Here is a 10,139-nt window from a genome sequence, read left to right on the forward strand (position 1 = left end):
CAAAAGGATGATAACATAGAGATTTATTCAATAAGAATCACCTCAATAAATGTAAAAGGTAAAGAAACTGGAAAACTCATCAAATTTCATTACAATTCCTGTTCTCCATGGTCTACTTACACAGTTTTCACAGTTTTTTCTGATATTAAAAGACAAGGCACAGCAGGTCTGCTTCTGTTCATGCCCTATCATTTTAGAATTCATACTAAGTGACTTTAGAACGAATCTCATAAGTCACTCTTAAGCAGGAAATCCTGCAAACCTGGGGTTCAGGCAATGATAGCGATGTCGGCATGAGAAGCATCCATCAAGAGGCTATTATGCCATGCCTGAGTGTTTTATAGCACTTCTTCTTTCCTAATGTAGCCAGAAGATCAGGTTGGGTGCTCTCACATGGAAAAGAAAATTATGCCTCATTTTCAAACACTAAAGAAATCTCCCCAATCTCCCAGAGAAACAGGAAAGTAGATTTGCTATGTATAGAAAGTATGGAAATAAGAGGTGGAGCTGTGTCTTCTAGAGGAGCCATCCCAGTATCTCTGCTTTAGTGGTACAGAAGGAAAGCCAGAGGGGAAAATTACCCTTTTCATGATCTTCATAGGAAAGGCACAAACTTTCTTTTCACACAGGAGAACAAGGAATAAAACTGGCATCCAGTCCTGGGTTATTGCGAAGGAGGAGAGAAGACAGAGCACTTCAAAGGCAGCAGTGATGTACCCAATAATTGCCTATGATAAACATGCACAGAACCCAATGATTAATGCTTGAATCCCTGAACTCCCCTACAGTTCACCTTCAAGAAACATGCCCTGATCTACCTTCCTTCTTCCATTTAACCTTTACATCCTCTGCTTTCAGCAAGTTCATTCATTACCCGAGAGCTTGGCAAAGATTTCTGGTTCTGCTAAAGAAAGCCCCACACACACTCAACACCAGCTCAGAGACTGTTTTTTCCAAGCCCTCACAGCTCAGTGCGAGTCAGGAATGCAAACACCTACACTTCACAAGAGGCACAGCTATAATGATCCAAAACACTCCCAACCAATGTGTACAAATACATCAATACTCAAGGAGAAAACATGGCCTGTGACTGCCTCTGCTCCTTGAATCGTAATGAATTATCCTCCCACCTCTAAAAGCAGCAGAGAACAATACTGGACTCACTTTATTGAGTCCAGTAATTATGAAGTTAATTTTTTTAATGCAATATTTAGGGGTTTGTGAGAGTTATCTATCTAATTTTTCTATATGTTTACCACAATTTTTTCTTAGCTAAATCAGCCATTGTTAGATGGTTTGCAATGTGCCATACACTAATTAGCACAAGAATCAAGGATTATTTTTTGTTTGTAGTTTTTTTAATCACCAGTAATAACAGACACCACGAACATGAACCACATGGGATTTTCTTGCTCCACAGCCATTATGCTGCAGATGAAGCTGTGAAAGACTTTCTAGACCACTTTGCTGCAGATGCTGGAGAGTTCTGCTCCATGTTTGGAGAACTAATTTCTGTTCCATGTTTTGAGAACTAATGAAATAACTCTTCATAGTCCAGACATTTTTCATTTACTTCACACCTGTCCCTTTTTTTTCAAATGCAGAAGGTTCCAAAACTCTTCACAATGAAAGACAGACAGGGTCAGGTTTCTCCTATAGAAATATACAGACTAAACACACACTTACCTGTATCTGATGCACATTTCACTTGCCCCATAAAGAGAATAATAGGGGCTGCTTCCAAGGCTGCATAAAAAACGCTGTGCTTACGTAGTTATATAATTTCCCTTCATCAGATTCCTTGCTATGACTGGCAAGCCAGAGACTTGGTTTATTTGTAGCCTCTTCCGCTTAGAATTTCCAAGTGACAGTATCATCAGTCCACTGAGTCACAGACACTGCAAATAAAGCAGCCTTTGCATGACAGATTGTCATTCCTTTAAGAAATTCCATTTTGTCAACATCTTCCATAACATATTACAATATATGAGGTAAACCTTGAATCAAAATGCACAATCGCAGTTTAGGGATAACAATATTCTCTATTTTTGAATTCTTAATGACAACAGGGTTTAGTGTTTAGACTGAAGGATTAGGAAATGGTATTCATAAATTCTTTTCCTTGCTCTGCCAATGACTTTCCTTTCTCGACAGTGTTAATGGGCTTATTTTGTAATGCTGATCCATAACATATTAGTGCAACTGAAACATAATGGCCAGACTCTTGCTGCAGTCCCATCTGTCATTCCAGGAAAGTTACTCATATCTGTGTCTCCTTCTGTAGTCTATCAAAAGCTGAGGACAATTGTATTTACCAATTTGATGGGGTACTATACAATTAACTGAAACCACATACAATACATAATCTGTGAGCAGTTAGATATAATTGGCTAAAGAATTATGAAGGGCTGCTACTTAAACTTGTATTAAAAATTACAACTGAATTAAATCCTGTCCCATTACACAAATCAAGTCCTTCTGGGGCCTGGAAACTTCAGATACATTGTTGTAAACTTCATTTTAGATTAATTTGCCTGGTGAGTGCTGCTGAAGTAAAATACCATGGGAAAAACAAATATACTCAAAGACAAAAGATCATCGAGTCTATAACATGGACTGAACAGGGAAAGGACAAAGGTTTCGAGCTTAATTTTGAAGAGATAAAAGTTTTCTAGTCTCTAGGCTTTTTGAGGTTTTTCATGTATAGCACAAATACCTATTTAGGAATTAATTGTGATTTTAAGTTTCAAAAACCAATTATGAAGTCAATTAAAGTATTTTTGCTATATATTTTGTAAAAAGAAGCGAACCGTTTGCCAAAGGAGCCAGTGACCTTAATGGTGAGAGCAGAGCACTCACACCCCGTGGGACAAAGGGTAACTATTGACCTTCCTGAGGAGGGAGAAAAGCCAGGTTCCCTCCAGGCTCCTGCCTTACCAACTCTCACATTAAAAGCCTCCGGATTTCTCTTTTATGAGTAACTATATTACTTCCTTCAGTGACAAGTGTTGCAAATTGAGTAAATAGTAGCAAGAAAAAAAATCATTTAAATTTTGACACCTCCTCCTCTATTAATTCACGAGTTCCTTCCTCGTTTAGCTTGCCAAGGAAGAACAAAAGAAGCGAGGCAGCCATAAGGGAAATAGCGTAAAGGGCTGAGCAGCGAAGAGCCTGGTGGCATTTCGCATTTCACAGACAGACATTAAACATCTGCTGCCTTTCTGCTCAGCCGGCAGCCACCCCGGCCAGCCGCGGCACGCCGGGGACAAGGCAGCTCGCTGCCTCCCACAGGGCTCTGTGACCTTGGGGGGGTCACCCGCGGGCAACACAAACGTTAGGGCTGAAAGCTGTGGTTTAAAATATTGTCTTATTAAGGTTCTCCATGCCAAGGGAGGTCAGGGGAGGCGGGCAGGGCGCCTCAGGGCAGAGCAAAGCAGGGCAAAGCAGGGCCCTCAGGGCAGGGCAGGGCTGAGCCCTCAGAGGGTTCTAGAAACAGCCCGGCCGATTCCCCCCGGGGGTCCGCACCCAACCGGCCGCCACCGGGGCTGGGAACACCTTCCTGAGAGAAACCCGGGCACACCGGGACAAACCCGGGCACCCCAGCACAGACAAACCCGGGCATCCCGGGACAAAGCCCGTGAGAGAAACGCGGGCACGGCACCCAGCCGGTTTGAGGGAAATGCGAGCACACTCCCACGACGCTGCTGCGAGGAGGGAGCCTCGGGATGTGCTCTAAGCCGTGTTTTCTGGAGGTGCTGGCACAGCAGACGCCGCAGTTCTCATCCCCTCTGGAAGCCGCCGGCTCCCCCAGCTCGCGCTGTGGTGGCTGAGGCGGGGGAGGCCGGAGACAGCCGCTGCCCTTCACTGTTAACTACGGCAGCGTCAGCCGTGAAAATCATCCCGGTTTTAATTTACAGGAGGTTGCTGGAGGAGGGCACCCCGCGGGAAGAGAGTATGGGAAAACTTTAGATTGATGAATAGGGAAAAGTTTCCGCAGCAGCCCTGATCGGCAGCCAGGAGCGGCTGCTGGGAGCTGAGGTGACCTTTCAGAGGAGAAAACTCCTCCGCAGCCAAAAAGGCGGCAGATGCTTTGTGCAGGGAGGAAAGCTTGTGGCAAAGCCTGAAACCTAGATTTCAGCTGGCAAAGAGAGCGGCTGAAGGGCACATGAGGCTGCTGCAGGCCCTTGAGGGAGGGCTCGGCTCCCTGCGGAGCGGCGCTGGAAGGCGCTCATCCGCCTGTGCTTTCTGTCACATTGCAGCCAAATGCCGCCTGTGCCACCCTCCGGGCTCATCGAGAGCCTGACAACGGGGACTGAACACACCGAGTGCCCTCCCCGGCCACAGGACTGATTCGTGTCCCTTTTGTTCTGTTCCGGTTTCAGCCCCGTCTCCGTGAGGTGAGGTGGCTGACAGGTATCCAAGAGGAGGTGAAATTTAGGAGGACGACACAAAATGTGTCAGGGAAACTTGCATTACCCCTTATCATATCAGGCTTTCTTGCTGTGCCACGGAGATAACGCACACACCTGCTGCTCAGAGAGGAGGCCACTCAGGGGCTGTAATATTACCCAGGTAACTGTTCCTTAACTACAGTTAAAAGACTCTTTTCAGGTACCAATATCCTTGCTCCAAAATATCTGTCAAAGAAGATGACAGAAAAAAAATGTTGCAATCAATAACACTTGAAATTTTCAATTTGCTGTAATACTGCCTGGCTGCAAATTGGAGGGGAAGAAAAAAAACCCAGACACTTTGCTTTTTTTATTGTTAGACCAGGCAATTTACAAAGTTCATCCTTTAATGCTGACCCCTGAACACTGCAGATATCCAGGATAGTAACATAATTTGAAGATTCATTTTTTGTTTATGAACTCTCAATTTGCTTTTCACAAGTGAAACCGATAATTGATTGGAACAAAACCCAAGGGCATCTGATATGAAAGGCTATGATGTGTTGCAGTTGTTTGACATTCCAGATTGATCTGCAGAAAGCAAAGATGTGCATGACAAATATATACATTTTAATAATGTTTTGCCAGTACCTCATTCCACCAGCCTGTTACAACTGGGAAAGTACAATACTCTGTACTGGCTCTCAACATTGTCTTACACATACTATGCACAGATTTAACACCTACAGTAAATATGTCAAACTCTTATCAGTGCTTATTTACATGTGGATGTGAAGATGGTTTCAGGAAAACCAACCACTCATAAAAATGCAGAATTTGGGTGCCAGGTATGGCCACTGGCTCAGGCTATCTACAATACTGCAGGGCTTTTTTGTCTATTGCATCACACCTATTTGTCTAAATTATGTGACATTTCTGAAACTTTATGTTATCTGGGAATTCTCAGAAGAGATTCTAATTCTCAGAATTTGCCCCTTGAAAAGTTGTACGGTCTTCATGAACCTTGACTGCTTGTTAGCAGCAGAATTCATATACTGGGGTTTTTGTTGCTGTTTCCTAGACAACCACTCCAGGTTCCCCCAGAGCTCTTGCTTTTGTGTTCCCTGATTAAGATGTACATGCTGCCTTTGGCTGATCTTATTTGTGTGAACAGTATTAATTTTCGTAGGTGCGATATTGATTAACTTTTTATTTTCTCAAACAATATTAATTCCAGTGTTTTATAAAGGATGATAGGATTACATGAATTTTAACTTTGCTAAATTATAGCTTAAGCTCCCTAATGTGGAAGTTACTCCTTTTTTTTTTTTTTTTTTTTTTTGCTCAAGGCAATTTGTGGTTTACACAACAGACTGATTGAATTCTACAGTGTAGTTTTTTCAGTTTTTATGCAGGCCAGCCATAATTATTCCATGCTTCTCTTGTCCTGTGCATTCCTTGCTTTTCAGACTCTCAGCCATGGCATTTTCTGAGTTTGTCACTCGAGTTGTAACTCAAATATAAATGGCAGGGATGTGGCTTCTCTACTTTGGCTACTCCTGCTACTGCCAGACCCTTGCAGGAGTTTTTTTGACAGTACAAAAGCCATCAAATCTGGCATCTTGTCTTGGCTTAGTGTCTGATAGGTGATTAGATTTCAGCCATGACCAACTTTCACTCCACACAAGGTGGAGTGAAATCAGTTTGGGATGAGGGAAGGAAGGGCAGCACTGCACTAACATGGGTCTGGGTGAACTTGACTCATGAGCTCCTCTCTTCCTTCCTGAAAACAGATCCATTTCTCCACCAGCCAGGTAAGCCCATACTGAAATGACTCAACAATTTTCAAGAGGAACAAACCACAAAAGTGTTATCTCAAAGTTCAGGCTGAGTTTATGTGCCGTGCTCTTTAGGAAAAGTAAAAACCAAGAATGTGCTTAATGGGTCACAAAATCAGAACCCCAAGGGGAGCTAAGATCTGGCCAGCAAATGTAGTGTCTCCATATCTTTTCCTACCAAAATTTCATTCCTTTGTTTCTCCAAGCATTTACTATATTAAAATATTAATATACAGATGATGTTGCTTTACTAAAAATTAATTATAGATGGAGGCTTTATTGGCATGAAGCTAGAGTTCTTAATACAGCTACAAAACCTTACATACTGGCCAATGTATATCTGATTTATATTTCATAATACATTCAAAACACTTTAAGCCATGTTATTTCTAGTATATATATATTTTGTATTTTCACAATATGGACTTCTATTTTTGTGAGAAGTTTAAATCTTACAGAATTTGCACAATGGTTGAATGCACTTATTTTACCTGCTGAAAACTTCTCTCTAAATAGGCTCTTCTGTTTAATATGAAGATGAAAATGCAAGACTCTCAAGTAGAAACATCCTATGTGCTTTTCACCAAATCCTGAAAAGATAAATAATGAGGCTTACTTTTATAAATCTCCACCAGAATTTGGTCCAATATTATTTATGTTAATAAAGTGACCTGGGGAATACAAAAAATAGATTAAAGGTAGGTGGCACTTCCTGATCTTATCTCTATGTAGTTCTTGAGGGAAAGCATCCACTTCTCATGCTGAATGAAAGTCTATTTGCTTCACACAGTGAGCAATTGCTTATGAATGCTTTTGAGTATTACTCACTATCTGAATAATATCTGAATTCACTGCCTGAATAAGGTTTTTTTTAAGGGGTCTAATGTGTCTTAAATTAGAAAAATCACTTCTTTAAGAATCGTGGAAAACAATGAAGTCCCAAAGTTTTACTGCTTGACTAATTCTGGGGTGTAAGTCCTTTTGTAAATACTGGACTAAACACACCACAGGTTTTCTGTTGGTATGCTGCTTTAATATATTTTACAATACCCTTTATTGATGCCTTGTTTTCTCACATGGCTCTTTTTGAGGAGCATTATAGACAATCAGTCAGCTTTATATGTTTCAGAATTGCTCCTGATGCCTTTCTTTCACACTAAAAAGCCTCTGTAGTACATTATACCACTTTACAAATGGGAATTTCACACTATGTTCTTTATGTACATACATAAATTGCTTTCATTTGTTTATGCCAGTGGCTTCCATGCTGGAATTGTATGACTGCTGAATAAACTTTTCTCCCTGAATTACTTTTTTTCATGCCATTCATGTCTGCTGCCAGACAGTACAGAGTGTATGTAACCACTCAAAGTGAGGTGTGCTTATCCTCAGAGCATGAGCTGATTCTTAAAAACTCCTTGGAAATAGCTTGGAATTCCTTTACACCAATGACCTAATGAAAGAGAAATATGTTTGCACAGATTTCACCAGTGAAGTCAATGCCTTTTTTCTCAGGCACAACTTTGTTACAAAAAAGAATAGTGCAAGTTGCTTGTTTTCATTTCCATCCTTCTACTAATTGACTGTAATGAGACCTCTGATCTGCAAACAGGGGAACATCACCTAAGCAACAATTGAGGTTCTTCCCCACTTAACCATTTCCAGTGAAATGTTCCTGCACTGTTCAAGCTTACTCTCACTTGTGTTTCAGAATATATTAGGTCAAAACTAGACTCCTTACCATCCACAAAAAATTTGCTGTTTCTGTGAATGTAAGAAGGAAAATTGGCATATAAGTCCATAATGAACATACTCTTGAAGGGATGGAGCTGGAATTACCTTATATCACAAACTTTGAGCTCTGTGTCATCTTTTCCACCCAATATCCTTTCCCTCCTTCCAAAACAGTGTCTGCCCAACTGCCAATGTGCAGCTGTCTCCTACTCACCATACAGGTGTAAGTCCAGTTTTGAGTTCTTGCACTACCACAAAGAGAGAGCACCATGTAAACATCTGTCTGCTACCAGCCTGCCTTGCCAAGAATACAGTAACAACCTTTTCTGGTTCCTTGCAGAACAGGTATCCTTAAGATAACTTGCCAGCTGCTGCCAGCGAGCACTGTGTGCACTGTGTGCCCTGCTGAGGCAGCCAGCAGCCCAGACAAATTGCTTTCCAAGCTGTGTAATGCCAGGCTGAAACAGAGGAAAATGTGAGTACAGTACATACAAACCTGACAGCAGAGCAAGAAAAGCATTAGACAATAGCCAGTTCCAAAATGATCAGTTGGTACCTATGGTTGCCAGACATAGAGAAATACACGTGGAAATAGGAAAATAAACTTTGACACTGGGAAACATCAGAATAAACCAATTGCACAGCTGCTTTTTTTTTTTTTTCCTTTAATTGGATGTCCTTGTAAAACTCTAACCTACAGGCAAAAGGAGGATAACAAATAGGAAACAAAGAGAACTTGGAGATCAAGAATCATAGCAGCCAAATAGTCACCTTTAGACAAAGCATCTCTGGCTGATTTCCTTTACCTGTGGGGAGGAGCTGTAGGCTCAGCCCATGGATTGAGTTTCCTGGGTGTTTGTCATCAGAATGTGGCATATCTGGAGAAACCAAGTACTGGGAATCCTTCTCAATGTCTCTCAATGAAAGGTACAGTTAATCTATGGTGGCATTGATTTTAAAATACCATGTACTCCATTACAGCCTCAACTAACCCACGTCCAATGGGAAAATGATCACAGTTTATCCCTTATAGCTAATAGAACATAATAACTTGAACTGTTCCTAGCATTATCCTTTGTTATAATGTCAAACTCAGAACCATTTACTACACTGAAATCTAAAGAAAGATGTGCAGCCACAAAGAAGCAATTCTCTGTTCTCCAGTGCACTGGCAAACTTTGTAATTTGGATTTACTAAAACTGCATACCCACACAGATGCACAAATTGTTTCAGTTTAGCAATTTCAGATATTCAGTTCTTTGATATGGAAATAGAAAATACATTTATATGTGAGGGAATCTTCTTATTAGTTGAGTATTATACTGACTGTGGGTCAACACTGGATTTGGCATTTGGTACGTGCATGCTACCTGGTCTGTGCTTTCCTTTCTTTCCTGGTTTATTCTTCACTAAAAATAAACAACAATGGAGGAATGTTTTCATGTATCTGCACGAAGGAGTCATCTAAATCTCTTACAAAGTAAAAGGAAAGCCTCACAGGCTTCACAGCATCCCTGACCTTTCCCTCACATCTGTTCTCCTCTTCCTACGCATCCATGTATGCAGAGGCAGAAGATTTATAAGGCAGGAAAACAAAGGCAGTCATAGAAGTCCTTCATCCTGGGTCACATCCCTGCTTCAACAAGATACCATTTAACCTCAGACTGAACCTGATTTCCAAGGGCCATGGGAACAGTTACATAACAACAGTTGAAACACAAATAGACAAAGATTTTACAAATCAAAGCAAAGGTAAATTGTTAACTGTTATTTTTTAAAAATTACTTTTCTCAGTAGCTTATCTTGAACTAAATACTATAAAACTACAACTTTAGCATTACCATTTATCCATTACTTCTGATATTGAGTAGATAACTTTTTTAGTATTCTTTTACTCTAAATAATTTTAAAATAATGAGTCTTGAGGAAAAGCTTCAGCCTTAAGAATATATCCCTGTAGTATGGCTTTCTACTTTGTAAAACTATCAGTAGGTGGTCGCCCCTTGCACAGCCAGAAAATTCTCAGGTTTGACATTTCTCTGCAGGACACTGTTGCTATTTCATTTTCTTAATGCTGCAATTAAGAATTTTTCAAACTATTCCTGATGGCATAGTCAAATATACTGCACAGGTTTTTTTTACCTCTCTGAGTGAAAAACATCAGTATGATAATTG

At 40.9% G+C, this 10,139-nt stretch overlaps 1 long non-coding RNA gene across 15 annotated transcripts in view; it reads right to left on the reverse strand.

Annotated features, from left to right (window-relative positions):
• The window catches only part of LOC135281253 (uncharacterized), a 38,552-nt gene extending 33,991 nt beyond the window's left edge, over positions 1-4,561 (reverse strand). For 4 of the 15 annotated variants that reach the window (XR_010347961.1, XR_010347966.1, XR_010347964.1 and 1 more), the window contains exons 1-2: positions 1,687-3,472; positions 582-728 (exon numbers count right to left, since the gene is read on the reverse strand). This is a non-coding gene — a long non-coding RNA (uncharacterized LOC135281253). Of the gene's footprint in view, positions 1-581; positions 729-1,686; positions 3,475-4,476 lie in introns of those variants that run through there. The other 11 variants (XR_010347953.1, XR_010347957.1, XR_010347954.1 and 8 more) reach the window with 9 other exon arrangements.
• Between the last annotated feature and the right edge of the window lie 5,578 nt (positions 4,562-10,139).

The sequence above is a fragment of the Passer domesticus genome, chromosome 15, assembly GCF_036417665.1.
Source record: "Passer domesticus isolate bPasDom1 chromosome 15, bPasDom1.hap1, whole genome shotgun sequence".
Lineage (NCBI taxonomy): Eukaryota > Metazoa > Chordata > Aves > Passeriformes > Passeridae > Passer > Passer domesticus.